This window comes from Protopterus annectens, chromosome 5.part0, assembly GCF_019279795.1.
Source record: "Protopterus annectens isolate FY-2018-M chromosome 5.part0, PAN1.0, whole genome shotgun sequence".
Lineage (NCBI taxonomy): Eukaryota > Metazoa > Chordata > Ceratodontiformes > Protopteridae > Protopterus > Protopterus annectens.
Genome location: NC_056735.1, coordinates 492,410,957 through 492,438,711, shown reverse-complemented (window position 1 = coordinate 492,438,711; position 27,755 = coordinate 492,410,957). Strand labels below are relative to the sequence as shown.

Sequence of the window (27,755 nt, the reverse complement as noted above, 5' to 3'; positions counted from 1 at the left end):
CAGACACACAAGGAAAACTCACACCCACATGTTACCGTCCCTCACACACACACACATCACAGTCACAACATACACTTACAGACACTAAATCCCCTCACAGACACACTTACACACATATACTTACCTGAACAGCAGCACCAGAAGCGCTAATTCAATATCTCCGAACCGAGATTATGTAGTGAACTTATATATATATATATATATATATATATATATATATATATATATATATATATATATATATAAATAGCTAGATAGAGAGATGTTAACCCTCAGAATTACCCAATTTTCCCCTTCCTTCCCCCATCTTTCTCTCATCCCTTTTATGTAATCTCTTCTGCTACAAATTGTAAATAACTTGCACTTATTATACTCTGTTTGTATTGATTTATCATATTTCAAGGGTTTTAGACACAGTATGTTACTTCTCTGTCTAGACTTTATCATATGATCATTTTTTTTTTTCCTGAGTTGAGTCTGAAAATGGGTCACATGGATTGGCGCTCTACCTCAGTTAATTATTAAATCAATAAAAAAAGCAAATAAATAATTTGAATAAATTAATTTAAGTTAAAAAAAACACCAGTGTTATTTCCTTATGCCAGTGTGGTGAGTGAGATTGATGACAAATAATTACATTTGTAGCATCATCTGCTGCCAATGCTTTCTTATTTAATCATCTTGAGTGTACTCGCCCTCAGTCTTTCAGTAAATCTTTTACTTACAGTTACCCTTTTAGAATATCTCTGAATGCAGGGATTCTTTTTTGGTACAGATGTTTACAAATAAAAAAATGCATAAAGTTAGGGTTATGGGAGGAAAAAAAATTTCCAGAATGGTGCCTTTGAACATGATACTAACCTAGAATGGTTAAAAGTATGAAATAATGCAATAAAGATTTTTTTTTTAAAGAAAAGGTAGTAGATAAAGGAAATTAAGATGTAGCAAATTTATCATAAATAAACATAGTGGGTACATTTATTAGATTAGGCAGAAAACTAGCACTTTTATGAAGGTGAGGTAGTAAGGTTAATGGCATTAAATTGAATGGACCTACCATATATTATTTGTCATAACTACACGTTTCTGTTATGGGAATGAAAATTGCTGATTATCTTAGTTTTTAGTGCTTAGGCCAGTGTTATTTTGTATACTTTTTGTGATTGTGTTAACACTTACGTTTATGAATAAAACTAGAGCTAAACAAAACAGTGATGGTGTTTATATATGAAAAATGTGAATTTACTATAAATTTGCTGACCTCCAAAATGTTGTAGTATTTCTCTGCAGTTTTCATAGCTTTTGTCCCTAGCTAGGATGTTTCGTCAGCATAGTAATTGTATGTGTGTGCATTTCTTAGCAAGTTTTAATTGCAAAGAAAACGTGTTTCATGGAATTTTTATATGGGTCTCCTCTGAAAGGGTTTTTTGCCCAGTTGAACTTTCCTGGTAAAAAAAATGGAATTTTTGTTATTTTAAGGGTATGTGTAAGCTAGGGCAAGATTTTCAGGCTGCCTCTGTATATTAGATACATAGGCACTAGACATGGGGTGTATTTCCAATTCCCCAAACACTGGTTCAGTTTTCTCTTGAATAAGTTTAGGGAAGAGCTCTGATTCACATAGATAGGAAGCCTGTCCCCCCAATGTCTTCTATGTCACAAGCAAATCTCAGATCCTAGATCAGGTAATTCTGATGCTAAACATTTCCCGAATATGCAAAAGGTTCATCAGAAGGGGATCCAAGGATACCTTGTATGCCAAGCAGTAGCAGCTTGTGACTTCAAATCAAAGGGGGGCTGCAGGAGACAGCTGAATGGGTGGGGGAGGGGTCAGTGGAAATGGGTGTGGCCAACTAGAAAGGGGAGGGGCTATGCTCTAAACCACAAAAACTGTAATTTTAATTAAATACACTGCCCTGGGTGCCAAACCATCATTTCAAAACCACAAAAACTGTAACTTTAATTAAATACACTGACCTGGGTGCCAAACCATCATTATAAGAGTCCAATTAAGACAAAATGAAGTGTAGAAGAAAACAATTATTTCAATGCATTGGTTGCATGACAACCTACTTAATATCTAGATGGAAACAAAAAGTTTGTGAGGCATGAAAAAATAAATTACTTTTTAAATACATTACTGGAATGCCAGTCAAAATCAAGTATAAGAAAAACAAGCAGCACTCATCTCAAACCACTTCTCCTTGCACTGCAGTTCTAATTATAATTTATATTCAGCTTTATGAAAGTACCAAGTAACATGCTGAAAGTAACAATCTCTGTGATGATACCCCCACTTGTAAAAATGTTTCTTATCCAAAAAAGACCTGCTGCCTGACAACAACTATCTACTTGTTTCATGGGGAATACATGATCAAAGTAAAAAAATGAAAAGTAAACAAGAAACAAGCTCAACATACATTGCTTAAAGGATTACTGCACAGGTTATGGACCACACAAGATAGATTGGCATTCTGTTTAGTTTGCAGGTAAAGCCTGCAAAGATGACTGCCAGTCGCCAACAAATGTAATGAGTTTCTTAAAATAATGTAATCCTGTCCTTTATTACAAATACTGTCATATGCATTTCAATACCCAAGGCTTATATGTTATCTAGTTATGTATGTATTCTCTGCATGGCAACAACAGAAAGGCTTTCAATGCTGGAAATTCTTTAACAGTATGCTTATTAAAGCTTACTTGCATCTTACAATCTCAGACAAGCTTACCTGATGGTCATTAAAGCATTGCTACTTAAACACAGTGCAACAGGCACTTTCTGAATAATAATAAGCATAAATCAACAGTATAAAAATATGACAGAAACCAGAACATTCTGCAAAATCAAGGACAGATGAAAAGCCACTGTAGTATTTGTGTCTACCTTGGATGGGGGGATACTCTGCACATTTACACTGCATAGCTGCTCCTTGCCTTTCTTGGACACATCCAGAGTTACTACATGGGGGAGTGGAGTTCAACATGTATGTCACAATTTGAAATGCCTCTGACTGATTGTGATGGCCCTGACACATTTGTCATACCTCTCAACCTCAAAGCAAGAAATCTGGACAAAGCCATACATAGAAGTAGGACAATGGCCCCAAAATAAGGACAAATTTTAAATATTGCTCTTATAAACTTAGAAAGATAATAGAATAGTAGGTCTTGCATTAGTATGAATGTTCTGAAGGGTATGAAATCTGAAACTGAAATGTCTGTCTTTATTTTCTAACTTCAGTCTTTAATGATTTACCAGTAATTTGCCAAAAAACACAATTTTATAAAAAACGAACCAAAAATGTGATGCAAAAATATAAAATAGCCACACAATGCAGCTGGGAACCTGTCAAAGAAGGGACACTTTTTTAATATTAGTACTGCTAACTTGAGCAGCTGACAAAATAAAATAATCTACATACATTTCTGAAATAAAAGTAATCTATAACGCTGATTATTACAGTTATTTATTAATTGTAAACCCTCCATGTTTTCCTCCAAAATTGCCATTTTGTGGAGGGATTATTAGGGGAAGAGCAACATTTCAGCCAAAATCTGGGACAGTTGAGAGGTTTGGATATGCCTGATTTAATAAAGCAATTTATTTGCACGTACCTCTCAACCTGTTAATGCAGGAAATCTGGACAAGGCCAAATATCTTGGGGGAACATATAAACAGTACTAAAATTTGCTCTTGTATAAACTGAGACAGTTGATAGAATAACAGGTCTTGCTTTAGCATGCATTTTTCTGAAGGTTATGAAGTCTGAAACTCAGTGTCTGTCATTATTTAGTGACTTAATTCCTAAATAATTTGCCAGAAAACCACAAATTTTATGAGGAACAAATCAAAAATAAGAAGCAAAAATCTATTCATTCTGCAAAAATATGGACAGTTGAGAGGTATAGTTCAGCTGGGCCTGAATTTGAGTTTGCCACCCTTCCCCCCTCACAAAATCATGGTCGAATGGAGCAGCCCCCTGCAGCCATTCCAATGAACCATTACTTGGCTATTTCACCCCATTTACCATAAACACTAATGTGCGTACTGCTTTACTTCTGCAATGATTTGGACTTCATTTGAAAGTTTTATTTTGCATTATATAGCGCAAACACTAATAGATATCTGCTAAAAAAAGCAATCCGGTCTCACAATGAAAACAGACTTAGCATTAAAACCTCTCTGCCCTTGAAACTCACATTCATTGAAACAGCATTGAAGAAGCCCACATTCAAAGAAAATACATTTTTCCAGTGGCAGATAAAGATTAACTTTGGATTTGGGCTGTTTTCAAATCACAGGCCCCTTGCACACAAAACATACACATGGTCTTTCATACACCTTCATGACTGTATTCAGTTATATTCCTTATTGTTTTGAACATTTTTCCAGTAAACAATGAAACAAAATGCATGCACCAATAATGACAAAACTGCCTAATTCAGAACATTGCCATCATAAAAGTCTACTCAAACTTCTACAGTCCACCACTATCAGTACATATGCACAATCTCTGAAGAAGTAAAATCCATCTAAATAATTCCACAGTAAAGAGATCTGTAACTAATGAAGACGTTGCTGCTAGCAAACAACTTTATATTTCTTTGTTTCATCTACAAATAAAGTGCCTGTTGCCCTTGAGGAATAAATTGCCTATGTTACACTAAAAAAAATGGTAAGCTAATAATATTGCAATAAGGAATGGATGGCAAACTGATAACAGGTTCATAGTTACTAGGTATCTTTGCCAAAAAGGAGTGAAGCATTGACCCCCTTTGCAACACAGTACAGGATCAGCAATGCGTCTATCTACTATGGGACTAGAACCCACAGCCTTCTGCATCAAAAGCAAGTATACTACCTGTTGTGCTATTAACAATGCAAGCAGACTTAGCATAAGCAGCACTAAACTTTTGCTCCCCTGCAGCTCTCAGCTCCTTGTAAAATCTCCTCACTCAGCTGTATCTTTGAACTTTGCAGTACAAGAAATCTGGAAAAAGCCAAAATGTATTGGGGGGGGGCAAAAGCCACAAAACCAGGGACACATTTTAAACATTGCTTGTATAATGTTGGAAAGTTGCTAGAATAAAATGCTGTGTTACCACCATACATTTCACTGCCAAAACTTGAACCCAAGACCCTGCTTAAAACAATTAGAGCAATATATCACTATGCCAAATCTGCTGTTTTGTGAAAAAGAGGAAGACTGAAACTTAAATGGCTACCATTTAGTGAATTCAGTTCTCACCATAGCTGTCAACCTCTTAGCACAAAAAACTGGACTAAGCCAATAATGGGGGAATATGGTCCCACAAATAGGGACAAACTTCAAATATGCATCTTATAAACTTAGAAAATTGCTAGAATAAAAGCTTTTGTGTTACCATGTACTTTCTGAAGAATATGAAGTCTGAAATTCAAATGCTTGTCATTTTTATTTAACATTTGTTAACCAGGAACGTCTGACCTGAAACAATAGCCAATTTTCAGCAGAGATTCAGCGAGAAACACTCCAGACACATGTCTTTGTAAGATGGGAGGACATCAGAGCAAACCCACACAAACACAGGAAGAAAATGCAGACTCCACACAGAAGGCATCCCAGCCAGGAATCAAACCAAAGAACCTGCAGCTGTCAGGAAACAATGCTACTACTGCACCACTACACTACTGACTTTGTAAGGACACAAAAATAGAGAAACCACATATTTTATGAGGAACAGAACAGAACAGAACAAGTATGAGAGAAAAATCTGCATTTTTTTTTTTACAAATGGTGGTGGGTAGGGAATTCAGGCTCTTGCCACCTGGGCCCAAGGTACAGGATTCAAGCCTGCTCTCTACCCACCACCATATAGTACTTGGGGCATCACACACACACACACACACTTTGTATTCCTTACCTCACAGTCCAAAAAAAACAAGTTGTAACATCCACAGCCTGTAAACGCATCCAAGCAGCATGTCCTTACATCTAGCCTGTGACAATGAGAGCAAGTCCTTCCTGTGAGAGCAAGCTGGGTGCTACCCAGCCTGTGGACATTGCAGTCTGATCCCCTTTCAAGTCTATGCAGGTGTAACTGCATAGACTTCTGGGATAGTGCTTCTGCAAGCTCTCTTCCTAATCCAGACTGCTGGTGAGACAGTCTGGATTCTGTGTGCATGCTTCAGACTGGTTCACCAGCAGTCCGGAAATGCTGTGAGTGTGCATGCGTGATGTTCCATGACTCGCGTTTTTATTTTTTTATTTATTTTTTTATTTTATTTTCTTCTTTGTTTACAGCTTGGGGGGCTGCAGTCCTGCAGCCCAATAGCATGAGCCACCCCTGATGCCAAGCATAAGGCGATTCTCAACAGGCTGTAGGAAACAGAGTATAGAAATAGGGCTTTGAGGCGGCCCGCATAGGACATGGTATTTATGTCCTGTATTCTGGAGATTACAGCTGTTGCATGTGCCTAGTCAGGTGCATACTGAAGGGGGCATAGTACTCAATGATGGATCTGATGACGTTAGAGTACAGTGGAACAATGAATTTCTTGGACCTGGATGCCATGCACTTGCATGTGAAATAACATAAATAGGAATGTTTTGTTGTAAATCATATATTACTATCGCTTTAAGATGGATTAATTTTTGTATTTCTTTGAGAGCCTTTCCACAAGAACTGTTGTTAATGAGCAGTCATTTTATTAAAGTTATGTATAAAAGGAGGGCTATAACTTTGTTAGTCTGAGAAGCTGACCTCTCAGTATGGGGGGAGCACATGCATGGAACAGTGGTTTTGGGCAGTGTGCTGCAGCAGAGGTGAATACATTTCAGAATACCCTGAAGAAGGCTGTACAACTTCCACTAGGAATCTAATAAAAAGAAAGCTTGTTGAAAATGTATTGGGACTGTGCTAAACTTGGTATGACAAACTGTTTTCTATTTCTTTGTGGGACTAACAGTACAGTTCTTTATGTATTTTCTTTTGCTTAAGCCTTAACCAATATTTTCTTCTGTTTAAAAAAATTACATTTTTATGGGTTGGTGGTCTCTGCTGCATTATATTATACCACACTGGTGGGTGCAGTGGGCATAACTGATGGGGTGGCGGTGACTGGCAAGTCCATGGTGGTGTCAAAGAAAGTTCACTTATCAAGCAACTATCTGGGGTGGAAGAGCTTGAGGACTTCTTCATTGCCTTTGAGCAGTTCACTCAGCAAGAGAGATGGGAATAGAATGATTGAGCTAGAATCTTCTCAGTCCAGTTAATTGGTGAGCATTTAAAATATTTCATCGACAAGGAAGGGACTGAATATCAGGGCCATGGTAAAGTTAAAAAACACAGCTTGTGCATGTTCCCTGTAAAATACAAGATTAGAAAGTTTCATAACTGGACAGTTTCTCCTAACAAAATGGTAGAATCTGAAATATGTGATTTGAAACATGTACTTAAACTCTGAGTAGATCTTGAGGGTCAAAATACTAAACGTAAAGTGATAGAAATGATAGCTGTTGATAAATACACAATGGCTTTGCTTGTTGTTTTAAAATAAATGAGTTTCCCTAAAGATGCTGAAAGTTGGGTAGTACTGGTACAGAGGTTATTGTGCAATGAAACGTATTTTTAAAACTAAATAGTCTAAACCTATGATAAAGTATATGTCAAATTCTGGTAGCAAACTGAAAGTATCAAGTGTAGACATGGTATGTTTTAAATGTGGGGAAAGTGTTCATATAGCTAGACTTTGTAATTGTAGCAATGGTAAAATTGTTGTGTCTGTGAAATGTGTAAAAAGTAAAAAGCATTCTGTTAATGATATTCAGTTATAGACTGCAAAAAATTGCCAGCAAGCAGAACTGAGTCAGCTTCCTGTTATTGTTTTGTACCAAGCGAGTACTGAAAAGGAGAAATACAACTATAAGAAAGAATTGACTAAGATAATAAAAGAGGACAAAAAAGTACCTGGTCAGAATTTTAAACCCATTTCTGTCAGTGTGAGACAGAAACCTCAAATAAAGCTTCTTTATGTAAGGGAAAAAAAGTAAACATGAAGCTAAATCCTTGGTGGAAGGAGAGCAACCTAAAGAAGAAGAAGAAACTGAGAGGGTGGTGTTCCATCTCACTGAGAAAGAGGGAGAAAAACTTAAACAAGGAAAGGCAATAAGGGAATAGTATGAGGGAGCAGTGTATGCTGAGATAAAAGATAACCTTGAAAAGAGCACTGCTGATGGTCCTGTTGAGTCAAACAACAAGAACCTTCAACGGAACAAAGAAAGTTCTATGCCTCAGGTTGAAAAGGAAAAAGAGTAAGAAAACTTAAAGAAGATAGAGATAGAGGGTAACTATAAAGAGTATTTGTGTGAGTCCCCTTCTTAGGCGAAGATGTAGACATGGAGACACCAGTGCCTGTATTAGAAGTGTCTTCTGCCTGACATGAGACTGACACAGAAGCAGCTCTAAGGCTGGCTAACCTCCTTCTAAGTTTGATAAACATTAAAAATGGCACCCTGGGCAGATAACATTTTGAACAGAGCAAAGTAAATATAGCTAGAGTTGTAGGGGAAGAAGTTAAGAAAAGACAATCATAGTTCTTACCTGTATTTTGACTGACAAAGTAATTTATTGTACAGGGTATGCTAGGACAGAGGATGCACTGCATCAACTGTTGACATCCACCTCTTTCAGAAACCTAGTGATGAGGTTAGGAAATAGGCATGTACTAGGAGGACACAGAGGAATGGACAAGATGGGAAGATTCCTCAAGATTGGAAACACATACTTGTTAAAACTATCTTTAAGAGAAAGGAGGAACAGGACAAACCCAGAGTCATAAAAAACAATACATTTACTTCCATGTTGTGGAAAAATAATGGAAAAGATCATTTTGGATAAATTATTGACAGAACTGGAAAGGTTGGGACTTGAAACCATATATAAGCATGCATATGTTGAAAATAGACCTACAACCACCTCTAACATGATGTTCCATGCAATTTAATAACAGCTATAAATAAGCTGTGCTGTGATGTAATTTATATAGACTTCAGCATTTCATAGGATAATGCACAAAACAATAATTAATGAATCAGAACAACTAGGAATTGATGCACTCATGATAAGACCGATAGCTGCATGGCTTACAGATAGGACATGGCAAGTCTCATACACAAATTGGACAGATAAAATTATAGGTTATAGTCAGGGTGCTCTAGAGAGCACTGTCTAAGACTCATACTTGTTTAAGCTGTATCTTTCAGGTCTATCTTATTATTTAAGGTGTTCCACAGAGTATACACAGATGATTTGAACATGGGTAAATTGATTATATCTCTTACAGCTAGGACATGCCTGCAAAAGAACTTGACTAAGTTGACCATTTGGGCACAGGAGAATAACATTTTGATTAATATATCAAAAAAGATGCATATGAGATTTGAAGACATAGATTGAAAGGCAAATATTTAATACAGCACACAGTGACTGAAAATGTAGATTCATTTAAGAACATGGGTATATGGGTAGATCCAGGTTTGAGTTTTTCCTAATCTTATCAACCAGTTGGTTAATGATACTTATAGAAATATAGATTGTATTAAAGGATTTATAATGTCTAGGAAAACAGAAATGATGAAATCATTGATTGCAGGTTACAGGAGACCCAAATTTGAGTATGGAATAACAATATAGAAACTTATAAGAAACAAGCAAAAGTAAATTGGAAAGATTACAGTGGAAACATACCAAGGGCATCCATAGATGTGAAAAAAATGTAAGTTACTATGAAAGACTAAAATATCTGAACATGTGCAGTGTCTCATATAGACATTTAAGAGGAGACCTTTTTCAGGTTACAGGACATTTTGAGACAGCTACCTCTGGGAATGTTTGGAGTTATCAAAAAGTAGCAGGGTACTCCGAGGCTGTTCCCCTACATAAGGTAATACTAAATCTGTAGCTAGGGAGTCAGTCTTATTATTTTCCAAAGTAGGGATATTTAAGGAAATGTTCTGTAATGAGGAGACTCCGTATACATCCAGAATAATGCAGCAGGTATGCCAGTGCTTTACGATCAAGGAATTAAAATCCTCAGCTCACAGTCTTCAGACTGGTGGGGTAGGCTTCATCTGACTCAGTTACCAGGTGACAGTAAGTATAGACAGAAAGGACTGAGCAGCACCTCAGAGTGGATGTGTATACCTCTATAGGTCTCAAGTCTGGAGAGAAGTAACACTGCACAGGCATAAATTGAGTATCAGCAGCTAAAATGATTTGGTGTCTTCATCAAAATCATGCAGTTAAGAGTCTGTAAGATATTGCACCATATTACTTAGAGCTTAAAAGGAGATATGACTAATAGCTGCAAGTGAGAGAATTTAAAAAGTTTCCAAAAGGATGTGCTTTAGAGGTAGAAATGCTCATTAAGAGAGGGATACCTTGAAACTGGAAGGATTCAATTTTGGAGACAGGTTCAAAGTATCATTCTGCTGTAACAATATACTGTTGGCAATGAAAACATCAAATATTATAAATATAGGTGGTTATTATGCTGATGTACAGCCCTTCTGAAGAATACTGCACTCCTTGAGGTGAACATGATTTATTTTAAGATAGGCAAAAATTGCAAGTGTGTGCATTTTCTTTGCGATAAAAAGCAAGCAGTGAATACACTGTTGCTATCATATGCTTTGCTCTAATATGTTTCTAATATAAAACAGACTGTTTTGTTTCTGCAGCTGGAGCTTAAGTATATGAGTATGAGTAAACAATGTCTTAAAGTTCTTAATTTTTTATAGGTACATGGATATTACAAAGGTATACAACTGCCCTTCAGTTAAGAAATGCATTTGGAACCATTTAAAAGCAGACCTATATTAAACCTCATGTTTTGTACTTTATGCATTTCTTAACTATGTTAAGTATCTTTGTGAGGTGTTGAGGCAGAGGATCTAGGAGAAGATCCATATGGAAGTCAGATGTGCAGTTATACAAGTTACTCATAGTTTATACATTTAAAGTTCTTAATTGTTTTCACATGACAGTAACAGATGCAGTTACTTGAATAGTTCAGGTACTCCGGACATTTGCTCTGAAATGTTTACACTAAAAAACGGCCCCACTCCAGATGTTATTTGCTTAGCAAAAAATGTTAATGTGTTCCTCCTTAATATAGATGTTTTTATTCAGCAAAAATGTTAATGTGTTTCACTTGATTCTTTGTATAAATAGTTATCTCTGATGGAAATTCAGTAGGTGAACTAAAGTCCAGAAATAAGAAATGAATGAGCGTTTACCATGATAGCATCTTTTCATCAGCAGTCCATGTTTTATTTACCTTATAGAAGGCTGCAAAGTGTTGTTAGAACAAGTAAATGGGAAGGGAAACAGTCTAAAGGTCAAGAGGATTCTAGCATTTCCTCACTGATGGATCACTGTAAAACTCATCATCTACGGAAAAAATGATAAAGTTTGTACAGCTAGAAATGGGAAAGGCCTGCCCAGTTTTTTTAATAGATCTGTTTCATAAGATCGAAAGACCATACAATCGAATCTGAGAAGACTGAATCAAGGAACATCAAATTGGCATCTGCTGTGGAAGCTGGCATCAGGAAAAAAAAAAATTTGTAGAGGGGGGGCAAGCCCCCCTGCACCCTCCATGTGGGGGGCAGTGCTCCACACAACCCCTTCCTATTATATATACTAACTCTGAAATTATTCCACATTGGGGAAAGAGCAAACACCTGAACACAAAAAATACCGGCTTTAAGAGGAAAAGGAGGCTTAATGTTCCAAGATTCAATCTTTTCTGATCCGATTGTATGATCTTTCAATTTTATGAAATAGACCCTTTTTAACTTGCGTCCTCTGCATTTTATGGTCCTTAATGATTTCAAGCCATGCTGACCTGTCAGCATTTCAAGATAGTAGCTATAGGGGATAAGTCAGATGCTGTAACTCAAAGCAACAATGCCTAACATGGCCCATTAGTGATTTTTGTACAAGCAGACTGTCAATTGGAGGCATTAGTTGAGGCCTACTGTCTTTATATTGGGAACCTCAAAGGCTATAAGAAAATGATTTAAAAAGTATACATTCACAGAGCAACGGTATGCCATGTATTCCATAACCTTGCCATTTATGTATTAACACATAAAATTTAGCATATATTTTTAGAAACCTCTATATTATAATGTTTGTATTATTTTAACATATTCATAATGTAAGGTGATTGTATAATCAACTGCCAAAATCATCTTTATAGTGTACTTTTTCATAATCAGTTTACCATCTTTGAGTAATTTGTTTGCTCTTCTAAGACATTGCCTGATGACTCGACTACTAACACACAACTGTCCTGTTTGTTTTGGTGCCACAGAAGCCAGGCTCCCCTGGACTAGGTGAGGGGCATATGGCCCCTTTTGTTCTTGTGTGGGAGTCCCAATCATCCTCCTACTCCTTGATGAGATTCAAGTGGTAGGGAGTGGGCCAGCTTGCTAGAGGCCTACCATCTTGGCATTAGGAACACCCCTTTCCCTAGACACACTGCTAAACCTGCTATTGTAGTTTCCCATGGAGAAGTATGCTGTTTGCATGCTTGATTCCCCTCGTCTCACTGGTACTAAGTACTGTGACTGAACAAGCTTGGCTGGCTCGTTCTGCACTGGGTAGCACCTAGTTCTCCCTGTAGGTGTCACTGAATGTGGAGAAAGCCATCCTCCCACCCCCAGATGAATGAGCTGGCAATAGCTGTTCATGCCCATCATTCCCGGCCACCTGTTACAGGCACACAAGTTTCTAACCAAACTCGGGTCACCTGCTCCGTAGTCAAAGATTTATCCCTCAATCCCATGGAGCTAACTGTTTGAGTATTGGTATTTATGCATTTGTGTAGGAAGGGCCTTAAAAAGACTACTTGATTTTTCCAGAGTCAAATTGGCTAAAATATGCAGAAGCTAACTGAAATGTTGAACTGTTGCTATACTGTTCTTTTCACAACACACTAAGTCATTATGTGAATACTGCAGTGAGGAATCAATATTTCCCTCAATGTTGGTGTGCTGCATATTTCAACACTTACTTGAAGATTACTTCATAAGTATTGTGCTGTTTCCCCAATAAACACCAAACCTAGTGATGTCCATACTACCTTAAGGACAGTCCTAATGATAGAACCCCTTGTGCTGTGTTCCATGGAGGCACAATTTCATTATGTCTCCAGTGGTGTCCTAGAATATTTGACAGCCGGAGCAGGAATTTTTTTTTAACACTCACTCGCTCAAGAGATTTTTTTTTTCTAGCACCTTCTCCTCTATGACAGTTGTTTTCAGTAATAATCATAAATGAAACAAAATAATGGCCAGCAAGGAGTAAACTATCAACAGTGATCAAATCCCCAAAAGACTCAGCCATCCCACGGGAAGGCTTGCCCCAACAAATAGCTACTGACAGATCCATGGATTAAAACTAAATGTCAAAAATGCATTATTGTCTCCTTTGAAGAGTTGAGTACAATATTGACAACACACCCCTATCAGCTGACACAGCAGTTGGGGATTTGGTAACTTATGTCGACAGCTGATCCCAAGTTCTATTAGGAACAGATCAAGATGAAGCAAACTTAGAGATGTTCTGCAAAATCAGGAACAGTTTCAACTTGTTTTTTTACAAATACAGCACCCAGAGAGAGAGAGACAGTCAAGATTGCAGCATATTTCATGCAAATGCACACTAGCAATGTAAAGGCAGACTATAAACTAAGCAAACAATATGAGAGTAATTTGCAGCCCAAAAATAATAAGGAAATACAAGAACATTCTGTAAAATTAGGGACAGTTTCAAATGTGTTTCAAACAATATTCCAATTTATTTCACACAAATTAACACTAGCTGTCAATGCCTAACTTTAAACTGAGCACCAGTTATTTCATAACAGCACAGCTAGCCACCCCCTCCCCAGAAAAAAAGCATAAATATTTAAATTTATTTTGTACAAATGTGCACCAGCCAGCCCTTAATACCAGACTTTAAGCTGAGCAAATGAAGAGGTTATGTTCCCATAGCACAACTAGCAACTGCCCACCTAAAAAAGTTCAGTTTATTTCACACATATGCACACTAGCCAGACTTTAAAATAACATGAAAAGGGCAATGTTACTGCCAACCCTCCACCCACAAAAAAGCATAAATATTCAGATTTATATAAATGCACTGTAAGGGTGGAATTTAAACTGACCAAGTGAAATGGACAAGTTACATTCATCCACAGCACAGCTGGCCAACCCCCCCCCCCAAACAGGGATAAGAATATTCCAGTTTTTTAACAGAAATATTCACTTGCCAGCCTTGATAGCAGAATTTAAGCTGAGGAAATGAAAGGGCAAGTTACTTTAACCCACAGCCCAGTTAGCCATCTCCACTCTACCAAAACAAAAGAGGGCAGAAGAGTACAATGAAAAAAAGATCATACATAGCAAATTTCAAAATATTTAAACAAATGCCCCCCACACACAAACACTAAAAATAAGAAAGAAAATCTGGTTATTGACATTTAAAAAAATGCTTACCTTCAGTCCGGTAGTCCACAATGCCCTGGTTGATTCACTTGCTGTGATTAATCCAGTTTGCCAGGTTCAATTAAACAAAAAAACAATAAAAACCTTTTCCACTGCAAAACTCGGTATTGCATTGTACTAGTGTACAACTAGAAGGCTGCTGTTTATTTTATAAAATAACTGCAATTCTTTCCAGTCTATAGTTCCTTCCAAGTTTCCTCCAATCCTGTACCACATTTTCAAGCAAGGACTCATGGAGGCATGCAAGAGGAAGAAGCTGGTTCATGGTGAAAATGGGGCTCTAGGCAGGGTAATGGATTGGGCACTACACACACACAAACACACATACATACAGCAGACCACCTCCTCCCTCACAGCCATTCTAGTGACCCATGACTTGGCTATTTCTCCCCAGTTACCATAAACACTGCTCAAACCTGTCAGTGCATATGCTATTTTCTTCTTTACTTCTAGAATGATTAGATATATTTGGATTTAATTTAAAACTTTTATTTCATATTTTATAGCACAAACACCGATAGACATTTGGTAAACAAAACAATACAGCATCACAATGAAAACAGACTTGGCATTACCAGTAAACTTCTTTGCCCTTGAAACTCACATTTATTGAAATAACATTGAAACCCACATTCAAAGAAAATGCCATCTGGCCAATGGAAGATTAAGTTTACCTTTGAGCTGTTTTCAAACCATGGGCCCCTTCCACACACTTACAGGACCATGCTACATGCATGTGTTCTTTGATTTACCTTACTGATTGCATTAAACTATATCCCTTCTATAATACAGTACCATTTGTTAGAGAATTTTAAATTTGTAGTTTTGAACATTTTTCTAGTAAGCAATGAAACAAAATGCATGACCAAATAATGACAAAACTGATCATTTCATAACATTTCAACCATAAAAGACCACTCAAACTTCTGTCTTTACATCCCCCAATACCAGTCAATAAGCACAATGTCTGCAGAAGAAAAAGTCTTCTGAATAATTCCACATTAAACAGATTTGTAATTAATGGAACGGTCGCTGCTAGCAAACAACTTTATATTTTAGTGTTTCATCTACAAATTCAGTGCCTGCTGCCCTTGAAGAATAAATTGCATATATTAAATTAAAAAAATGTGGTAAGCTGGTAATATTGTAATGGGGAATGGATGGCAAACTGACAACAGGTTCATAGGTACTAGGCGTCTCATCCAAAGGAGGACACACTCAGGACTGTGGCATCCCCAACTTCCTCCCCCTGTTAAAGTACAACACAGTACCAGCAATCCAGCTACATGCCGTGGGAGCAGAAACCACAGCCTTCTGCATTAAAAACAAGTATGTTACCTCTTATTCTATGATCTTTTGCGAAACAAAACATATGCACATTGAAAAAACAAGTATGTTACCTCTTATGCTATGATCTTTTGCTAAACAAAACAGATGCACATTGAAAACAGACATCATAAGCAGCAGTAAATCTATCTCCTCTTCAAGCTCACAATTCTTTGAAAATGCACTGAAGCTTACGATTCCTTGCAAATGCACTGAAACTCAAATCCTTGCAAATGCACCAAAACTAATTTTTTGCTAGTTTGATAGTTGGTGTAGAAGATTTAGACTCTTGTTTCCTATAAAAAAGTTACAGGGTTTGAGTCTGTGGAAATTTACTAACCCGCATAGCTCTCAAATGTCCATATTTTCGCAGAATGTCCAGATTTTTGCCTCACAGTTTTGGTCTGTTCCTAATAAAATTTGTGTTTTTCTATTAAATCACTGAGGATTGATGTTTCTAAATAAAGGTACACATTTGAGTTTCAGACTTCATGTCATTCAGAAAAGCATGCTAACACAAATGTTGTTAATCTAGCAACTTTTTAAGTTTATAAGAGCAATATTTTTGGGCATTTGTCCCCACATTAGTTTAGGCTTTGTCCAGATTTGAGAGGTATGAGCACATGCGCGCACACACAAACACACACACACACACACACACACACACACACACACACACACACACACACACACACACACACACACAGAACATTTTGTATTTAAATTCCCTATGGAATGGCAGAATGCTGAAAGGGAGTATGCAAGAGGTGTGTTTTGTCTCACATGCAGAGGCACAAAGAGGGCATTTTGAAAGAAGAATGCCCTTAAAGGATCAGCTCTGGTTTTAATTTAAGCTTTTTGCTTTTAAAATGCAAAAAGCTTTTGTAAAATGTAAGGCTTCACCTGTGCAGACCTCACCCTCTGCCCCTGTATTAGTACACCTATACTTTTATTTACTTGCTTCCACTTGAAACTTGTTAGATCAAGCTAAGGGCCTTAATCCAGTCATTCTCTTACACAAAAGTAAGAAAAAGCATGTCACTTTTACTTGTGTCATGATCTGTATACTTTTACAACCCATCACTCTCCTCAACAACCCAGCATATTATCTTAAACATGCTTTTGTCTAGGCTTTCTTCTCTTTTTACATTTGCATTGCATATATTTCTTAAAATTAAACAAGAAGAAAGAAAGAGGGAAAAAGGCACTTGCTTACTTTTTTATTCCTATAGCACACAAAAATGACTGAAAATGCTTTACTATATAACATGCAGTATATGTCATGTTTTATAAAAATACTGTTAAGAACAAAAAATGTTTTACCTACAGTTAGCTCTTTCCTTCCTCTTCTCCTCTCCTTAATGTTCTTCCAGACATTAATGACATGAATAGTGCATGAACAAGTTTTCACTGGCATAGTCTCTGTATGGGGTTGATTATCAGAAGAATAAGAAACAGAGTCCCCTTCTGTTTGATAGATCACTTTTTGTTGGACAGACTTTTGTATTTCTTTTTTGTTCTGCATCAAAAAATTACTTTGACCTTCCAGTAAAAAATATTCTGAAAATAGCTTGAATCTCATATCTGCCGCTTGACATTCTCTGATTGCTGGAATAAATTTACTTCTCTTCATCCTGGTTGGTTGTATTTCAGTTTTGTTCCATCCAGTTTATCTGATACAACAGAAAATCTTAGGTTTACCCTAAGTGCTCCATCCCCTAATTCTACCATTTTCTGAAACATCTCCTCTTGAACAGTTTCATACTCAGCCAGCATTTTCTTCATTTCAGATTCTGATTTTTGCAGCTTTGTCAGCTTATCTGAATATCTGTTTAAAGCTTTTTCCATGTTTTCCATCCTTATTTGAGTTGATATACTCCTTCAGTGTTTCATTTATTTTACTCAGCTCTGAGCACATTTGACTTATTTTGTCCTCTAGATTATTGGAAGCCATGTCTTATACCACATCCAGAGCTTGAACTGCTTTTTGCTGAACAGCTACAGGGTTCTTCCTAGCCAGTGTTTTCTCCTCATCTTTTGTGGTCGATTTTCTTTTAGGTTCTGTTAATTTCTTCTTTGCTGGCATCCAGGTAGTGCACTTACTAGCCTGTAATTGAAATTTAACCTAAAAAACATTCACTGGCTCTCTTTTCTGAGTTTTGCTTTTACACTGTGAGAGCTGAAATTAAGCGGTTGATCAGTATGCAACCATCCTGGGAGTCCCTTTGTATTATAGCCTTATTTTAAAAGTTTAAGTTGCATCTTTTTTTTAATAATGAGATAGTATAATAGCAGCACACCATGGCAGGTATGGGGCAGTTCATATGTTACTGATGGTGAATGGTTGTAGTTTGGTCAAATGAGTTATAGCCTCATGACCAAAACATATGACTGACTGTGATTAAAATATAAAATGAACCCTTCCCTGCCATGGTGTATTGCTTATTGTAATCTGCTACATGAAACTCCCAAATATTACATGTAACAGGTGTGTTGTTACTTGCCTAATGAAGGTATAAGCACCTTCTCATCATCTATCTATGTCTGGACAACAGCTCCATCCAGCAGTTACAGCTGCAGGTCCCTACAAGTCAGGCAAGTGTATATTAATATATTTGTAAGACAATGTAGGTGCCGAATACTCTATTGCTTTTCTTGATTTACAGGAAGTGTGCTCAGTCAGTGGCTAGAGGTGAAATGGCAGGCAAAGAGATTAACAACACCATACTACTGGAGTTGCATGATGATGCTGTCCTGCTCCAGCAAAGAGCTTGCATGTCCTTATTGGGAGCCTCAGACAAACATAACTGATCTGGAAATGATGGAAATATAATCCCAGTCATAATCTACTAAGGAAAGTTCCACTGAAATAAAATGATAAAGTGCAAATGCATTTGTTGTTTACTTTTATAAAACAAAAGCACTTTCAAGTTAAACTGTCTGGTAATTTGAGTAATTCTAAGAGAATGTCACAGAGGTTGGAGCTAAGGATCTGTAAATCAAGAAAGCATAAGCGTTATCAAGTCCAGAAGATGAACAAGTGCTTGTAAACATCTAGCTGCTTCAGTCAAACGTTATCACATTAAACCCATGTGTATAGTGCTGAACCATTGACAAAGTGGAGCTTTCCTGTATTTATTATAGATGGTCATACTGAATATGATTTGAATGCAAAGAATGATGGTGCCATTTAGTGTTCTATCTTGGGGTTATTTGTGTTATTGCAGCCATTACTATATAAGTGTTCATGGCTGTCTTCCAGTTTTCTTCCTGCCTTAAGTTATGAAATGATTATTCCGAAATTAAAACCTACTTTGTTGGGTTCAAACACAGCCTAATGTTATCCTAATATTCTGTTAAGGTATTAGTAAAATTGATGCATTCAAAAATGATCAATTTTATTAATACACATCAGGATTGTTTTTTACCCGTACATGTTGAAGACTACACTTGTAGATTTTTTTAGCTATGTTCTAATCATTTGGATAGATTGTTCTCTGCATTATATGTAGACTGCACTAAGGATGTTAAATTCATTGCTTTGTTAAGGCCCAGTTTACACTAAGTACTGTTAACCTTTCTTCTTCCTTTATAAGATAAATTAATATTCTCTTTTTTTGAGATAAGGGTGTGCCTCTAGGTGATTATAGATTAGGAGACTGTATTTTTGACACAGTGTACCACAAGGGTCTATTTTATGGCCTTTTCTTTTCCTTTTACATAATAATTCTCTTTCTCTAATGTTCATTGAATATTGCAGTTTTAAATTATATGAGTGATATAGGTTTACTGCCAAGTGGGACAATATTAAAGGTTAATGTCAAGCTACAAGGGACTTAAATGACAACAACACAAACCTTATGAGCTGTCTGTTCATCTTGTGCAGAAAATGTATATCATGTCAGTATATATAAAATAAGAGACTGTAGAACACAGGAACTGTGATGGAAAATGTTTTAACCTTTTCTGAACAAATTAAAGTAGTCCTTTAATACTGTTATTTTTGCTAATCAAGTTATATTGGATTAATCTTGCTCTCATGTTATCAATATAAAAATACTTTTTTCTTCTTTAACGTGATTAGACTTTGTTATCCTGCATTGCTTCATTTTATGGGAAGTCTCTTACTGTACATATCATTGCCAGCTGCTGGCAAATGTAACAGCACAAACTTTGTGGAACACAGCTTAATGTACTTTAAAGCTGTTTCTTGCTTTTAAAATGTTTTTGAAACAGTATCTCTCTCGCTTTTCAAATCAGCTACTGCTACAAATATTCAAAATCAGTGTGAATTTTGGGCATAAATTACCCATGTATAGTGAAAACAATACTCAACATTTTGTTAATGTGGACTAGTAAAAACATAATTTATTTTGCCTTCATATTTCATAGACTATACTTCTGTGTATTCAATAACAATAATGTTATACTTGTATTATATATGCGGAACTTTGCTTGCTTTTGACATATAGATATATACTTAAAATAGAAGTGTTGTTGCCAAGCCTAGGGAGTCTGTAACAAGGAAAATAACCAGAGATCCTGTAGAGGTATTAGAAATATTTTGGAATTGTTTTGAAAATTTGTATAAAGCAGAGGTAGATGGGGCTAAATTATTAACAACTGGAATAGGAAGAGATAAATTATTAGGATAGGATGAGATGAGATAAAAATAATGTTGCATAACCAATGTACAAGAAAGTCTCCAGGAATAGATGGTTTTCCTGTGGAAATTTGGAAGCTAGGAGGGAGGAAAGTGATGAAGATCTGGAAGGGTTTGTTTAAGAGTATTTTAAAAGAATGAGAAGCACCAACATCCTGGAAGAAAGCTATTTTGCCTGTAATACTTAAAGATGGTATAGACCCATCAGATCCATCTTCATAAAGGCCTATTTCAGTTCTAAACCATGATTATGAAGTGCTTGTTTGTAATGGCTAAAGAATGGCAAAGGTAATGCCAAAATTGATAGAATGTTGTAATTAAATCAACAGGTGCTTCAACAAAGTATTAGTTTAAGGGTGTGCACACTTATGCAACAAGCTTATTGCATGTTTTTTTTTATTTTTTTATATTTTCCCCCTAACAGATTTGTTTGTTTTTTTAATTGAATTGTATAGGTTACAGGTCATATTAAAGGTGGGAAAAGTTTTGAAATGATTTATTGTGGTCTCATTTTTTTATATCACAAAAAACGGGCATTTTAACAGGGGTGTGTAAACTTTTTATATCCACTGTATATGAGGGATTGGAGGTGAATATTAAAGTGGGGTGGTACCTCTCTGATCAATTCTGTTTGAACAGTGTCCTCTTTCCTGTTATTTGCTTTATATTTAGAACAATTGGCAAAGAAAATAAGGAACTCAAATTCAAAGATATAATTGGTATGGTAATCAAGAAAAGTTGGCTTTAATTGCAGATGATATTATTTTGTACCTGATAAAACCAGAAAATGATATTTCAGTGTTGTGTAACATTCTGAGACAGTTTCAAGTCTTTTTGGGATATAAAATTCATGAAGATAAAACAAAGGCAATAACTGTAAACTATGCACCCACACATGAATTGGTCCAGGAATACCCATATTTATGGGATGTGATAAAATGAAGTACTCAGGAGTATGGGTTAAAAAGGATTCTGTTATGGCAGCTAAGGATATGTGAGAAGAGACTAAACAAAACATAATAAAAAACTGAAAAACTGGAAGCTCTGTTTTATGGATAAGGATAGGAAGACACAAGCAGTGAAAATTATTTAGTCCCTTTAGTTTTATACACACTTCAGGCATATTTTTATCAAACAGAGAAGCTGTGGATAGCAATTAATAAGGAGTTGAAGGATTTTATCTGGGAGGGGAACAGGACAAGAAGCAAGTGGGGTAAGTTGATCCTTCCAAGAGAACAATGTATTTTGGGATTACTTGATTTGAGGGGGTATTTCAGAGCTAGAAAGTTAAGGTTCCTATGCATAGCAGAAGCAGAAAACTATAATTCAAAGTGAAAAGGGAAGATGATGATATGGGGGAGGGGGCTCAAGAAATAAGTAGAGACTGGGATTTTGGATGCAGATCTTTAAGGAGAATTAAAAAAAGCATGCAGCATATTATATTTTTAAAGTAGCAGAAAGTATTGCAAGAACTAAGCCAACACAGAAATTGAGAAAGGAGATTCTGCCAATAGGGATGACTGAAATTAAGGGTACAGAGAATAGGCAAGAGTAGGCTGGAATTTACTGGAGACACCTGCTAAAGGAACCAAGGTACTGTGGGCAAATAATTAGAGAGAGAATGGTAATAGAATGGGAAGAGGCCAAGAAAACATTTGGACTGCAGACTAGAGACTGCCTTCCCTATCAAAGATTGGTATCAGAGTATAGGCAAAGAGAAAGGAGCAGGAGGATCTTAATGTGAAAGACCAGCACTAGTAGAGTTTTTAGTAGAATGTGAAATAGAAGCTGCTGTTAAAAAAGGTATAATTAGAAGGGCATATAACATATTGCCTGATAACTGTAGGAATCAATCAGAGGAGGTTAGAAAGGGTTGGGAAGAGAGACCGGATAAGGAATTCACAAAGAAACAATGGGAGGATATATGTATGGCTCCCAAATATGCAATAAAGCCTACTAGATTTAGGATTTTGCTTGGACGTGTTTGCATAGGTATTTGTATACACCAAACTGACTCAAAATAATTTTTAATCAGGTAGATTGCAAATGTTGGAGTTGTGATGGGGAAAAAAGTAATTGGGAACATAGTTTTTGGGAGTATAATGAGCTGGCAGAGTACTCTGTCAGAAGTACTGGGTGAGCAAATTAGTGTAACTAAGGAAATGATTTTTTGAGCTGTGATACAGAACTAACATTGCCTAGGCATAATAAGCCCTTGCTGAGTTTAATTCATGTGGCTGCCAAAAAGCAATTATTACAAAATATAAATCAAAGTCTAAACCAACCGTACTGGAAATAATATATATAGTAAGTGAGATAAAAGAACTGGGAGTGGGATCTTTAGAAAAGCGTAGGGCCAAATTGCATAGGAAAATGGGTATTGTAGGAATAATACATGCAGAATAATATTTTGGAGGAGGAATGAGTTTTAAGGGGAGGCATGAATTGAATGAGTTATGTAATATTTGATTGACAATGACTGTATAGGAGATTGTATGTGATGTATAATGTTTGCAACTGAAAATATGTCAATACGTTTTTTCATTTATAGAAATGTATGATTGCCTATGTCATAAGTGATCATTTAATAAAGATGTTTCTTGTTTAAAAAAGGCCATAATGCAATATATACTTCTTGGTGTTATCATCTCTGTAAGCTGATCCAGTGGGAATGTTTTAATCTCTATGTGCATGACCGTGAACTGGGTAGCATATCCACTTTGACTGCATTAAACATTCCCTTATTAACCTTAGCACAAAAAAGTAATTTCCCCTTTCCTCCCTAAAATTTAAGTATCACTTGTTTCTCATGTTTAACTGTCCTTGATTGACCTCCTGCATTGCACTCCCCTCGATTTATTGACCTCCTGCATTGTACTCCCCTCGATTTAAATATTCCCTAATTAAGTCATCTGCCCCCCTCCACCATGTATTCAGAACAGTATCACTCCTTTATCCTGTAGTAGGAATACTTGGGAAAATCATTTACAGCCCACATCATAGTTTACTCACGGATATCTAACATGGATTTAGAAGTAGACAGACCATGCTCACGCCATTCTGTACAGTGACCAATAAACTCTTCTAAGCCATCAGCAAAGGAGAAAGGAGTGGATCAGAGAGTTTGTATTTGCTGACCTCAGTAGAACTTAAGTAAGGGACATCAAGTACTACAAAGGACACCTAAAGCTTAGGAATTTTGCCCAAATACAATATCTAAATAACAGGAGGTTTGGGACCCAGTCTGGCAGTACTGTAACCGAGCAAGAGATCTTCACATTTGGTGTTCCTCAGCACTCTGTTCTTGGACCCACATTATTTTCTTTATTTATAAACATTACTAACATTATACATTCTTCATTAATTGCAGTCTACACTGATGGAATTATCCTGCACATAAGTGGTCCATAGCCCATACTGAAAAAGAACAGAAATATTTATCTCAGTTATACCAGCGGCTCTGTAACAACCACCTCACTTCAAATATCTCAAAAGCTGACAAAATGGAAAACTTTAACCATAGTAACTCTGGAGATAAAACTGGCTAATTGTCTTCCCTAATTCTTGTCACTCACTGCCTGCCTATTATTATTCATGACCCTCTTTTATTGTCTAAGTATTCTAAATGCTGTCATTTGTTGATCATTTATTTTGATCATACTGATTTAAATTGTGGTTGTTGTGGTGCTTGATTGGTGAGCATCTAAATAAATTGAACTTGATAACCATCAAATAGCACAAGTTACATAGTACAAGCACCCACACCTCATACCTGATCCACTCTTTCCTACAAAGCCACACAAATGTGATAACATATAAGGTAAGCACCCAATTAATGGCCTTTTACTACTAGCCAGACACTTTATCCTACAAACCTGTTATGCCCTAGTAGTCGTGCTGTCATACCACAATAGTGATATGCCTTCCATAGTGTTTTTATTATTTATTTATTTATTTATTTAAATTTGTTGACCGGGAGTGTCCGACTGGACGTAGGTCCATTTTCAGTGGAGGCCCAGGGAGAAAAGCTCCACAGTTAAAATAAACAGACAGTAGTTACATTGGATTACATAGCGATTAACAATTTAACATAGCAATTACTTACAACATATTTACAGATGAAGAACATAGTATATCAGTAGACAACTAGAATCTTTATCTGTGAAGTACATAACAGACATTAACAAATGTTACAATGAGAAGTTCCTGCTGTATAATAAGTACTAGGCTTATGAGCATCTGAGCTTGCTATAATCAAGGTAGTTAGTGGAGTGGAAAGAAAGGTCGTGGTTGGATGGTTGGATAGTGGGTGATATTAGAGTGGGAGTTGCAAGGGCATAGCCAGCATGTTTTTAGGTGCGCTTTTAGTAAAGTCTTCCAAAAGTCTTCTCGAAATAAACACAACATTCAGATTACAGTAAGGAGCATCTTCCTCCATCTCATACATCACTCTACCTCCCTTGAAAATTAAACTGTAACAGTCTGGCTTGTTCTACTCTTTTACTCCCCACATTTGCATGTACATTTTTGCATGAAAACTCTTCCCTTAAAAATTAAGCTATTAATCTAAAACTCCTCCATACTACTTTTGAATCCAGGAAGATAGTGCACTTTTCTATGTTGCTATTGAAAAAAGAGCTGTAGTGAGATTTTTCAGTTGAAACAACAGACTGCACTGAATTTTGTGAAAATGCTATAACCCTCAAGAGACCTGCTGCTGGATTTGTTTATTGGCAAAGACTCAAAATGTCATTCCCTGATAGATAAAACTTTATAGATGCATACCTTAATACTCAGGTGGTACTAACTTTAATTTGTAAACATTCTTCCTTTCTTCTGGAAACTGTATGTGTACCTCACTGTTTGCAAGTCGTACATTTGAAACTCAGAGAGATTACTTGACTAGCATAGCTGTCAAACATTTAATTTCTGTGAACCTGTGACTAAAGTTTTGTGCTTTATGAAAAGCTCTATACAATATATTGTAATGTTCTATTGTATAATTTGTTTGTTTCTTTCTGTCTTACTGTTATGGCATGTGACTGCCATTGTGTCCAGGTAGTGGCTAAACAGGGTCCAAGGACTAGCTTACCTACCTGGTTAACAAAATAAGTGGCAAATACATAGAACAAAATAACAGTAGCATCATAGTAAAAGTTGAAGAGGCTTCTTTACTGTACAGGATAGGTACATTTTCAAGCCAAATAAAACACGGCATATGTGTGCTTATATGAATAACACCAAACTCACTTAAATGCTTTCAATTTGTTTTGCTGCCTAGAGAGAAAACAGATTGAAGCTTTAAGTTTTTAAGTGCCCAGTAGCCACACTGATCTGTGATTCTCTGCTGGTACCAAGCTTGTCCATGTGGGATAGGGGATTTTGCCTCCCCACTCAGTTTGCATTGCATTTTAATTGGAGGGAAAACTTTCTGCTGTGTAACTGGGAGTAATTCATCCATCCATCTTCAACCCCTTTTTCCCATTTTTACATGGGGTCAGGAATAATTCCAAGCTGTAAAAGTTCCTTAAGAAGTAGGAGATGAATGGCAGTCCAAAAATAAAAGCTCAGAAAGTTGAGCCTTGAAATACTCCTGAAGTCAAGGTCTAAGTAGGGATGCCTGGTAAAAGTGTGAACTGATAACCTAGTGGCCACAGTACAAAGGCCTGCAATGCAGGCCCTTTTGAAGCAAGCAGACAGTGTAAACAACTACACCACTTACTGAGTGGCCACTTTTTCTATGGTTGTTCACTACCTGATGACAAAAGGTAATGCAGTCAACAAAACACTTGGAAAGATTTTGCATGAAAGCCACTGGCCATTTGCTTCCTTTATCAACCTTCTTGACAAAGTCATGCTCATTCAGGAGACAGACCTTAAGCTGGTAATATATATTTAAGCTGTAAAAGGCTGTTTATATTCTTGTCTCTGCTCTGCAAAAGAAAAGAGGATGATGAATAGACTAATTTAAGGAAAGTTCTGAAACTACTTGCTGAAGGAAAAATTAGTTGATCCAAGGAATATCTGATCTTTATAGAAGAACAGAAATGGTTTCCTAGAGATACTGGTACAAAGCTTTGAGATCCTGTGGACAGATGTGATAGCCACTAGGAAAAAATGATTTCAAGAAATGAACTTTGGCAGTTGGTTGTTTAAAAAGATTTTTATAAAGCCTATCAATCATGATATTCAAATACCAAGTAGGAAGGGGGTTCTTCAAAGCTGTGCAAAACAATAAATTGCTTGATCAGCTGATTCTGGGCAAGAGTCCTGCCTCAGTAATGTCACAATGAATAGAAATAACCAACAGATAACTTTTGTATGTTGGGTAGCTGCAATCTGACTCATATCAATGTCTGAGATAAGTCAGGAATATCTATAAATAGGGTGACGTGGCTGGCATAGGGCACCTCATCTCCTAAATGGTGACATCTGACACTCTGTAGAGTATACCTGTTGGGTGGAACTCTTTCTGGAAGCTTCACTGACTTCTGATAATCAACCTGAAAGTCTATTTATTTATTTATTTATTTACCAAGATCGTCTGACTGGGCAGTGTCCGTCTTCAGAAGAGGTCTGGGAAGAAATGCTCCAGCAGAATACATTAGCCGACATTAAGGACATTGTTATAACATTATACAGCAGAGCTAAGTTGATTGGTTATAAGTGTAAGTAAGATTGCAAAGATCAGAAGATCAGAGCAGTATTTGACACCTAATATGAAGCTGTATGTTGTCCCTGCCTTTGCAAACTTCTTTGTAGTGAAGCAGGAGGGCTTTCTGTATTGCCAGGGACTTGAATGGCTGAAACCACACAGTTCTCAGTCACCAGTGGTTGGTAGGTTTCACCTTTGGTATTTCTTTGAATTTTGCTGTGAGGCAAAGAATCTATGGGAATGGAGATAAGCTGTGCAGGAATTTGCTTTCCCTTTGACTTCACAAATCAGACATGTGAATCAATTTCAGTTGATTGCAACCTGAGAGAAAATATTTCTGTACGTCCTTTCATTGAAGCAGTGATATAATTACACGGCAACTATATAATGTATTTTTTTTCGAGAAAAACAATTAAAAAACTTTTTAAAAAGTTTAAAAAAATTGTAGTGGGACAAGATCCACTCCCACATGGCCATTTGGAGAGCTTCAGCCCCAAATAATTCCTTCTTTATTATTCTCACTCCAATATCAAACCATGTCAGAGAAAGTGCA

At 36.6% G+C, this 27,755-nt stretch overlaps 1 protein-coding gene across 3 annotated transcripts in view; it reads left to right on the top strand.

Moving 5' to 3' along the window:
- The window catches only part of SRPX (sushi repeat containing protein X-linked), a 1,243,861-nt gene that overhangs the window by 458,075 nt on the left and 758,031 nt on the right, over positions 1 to 27,755 (top strand). The window lies entirely within an intron of this gene.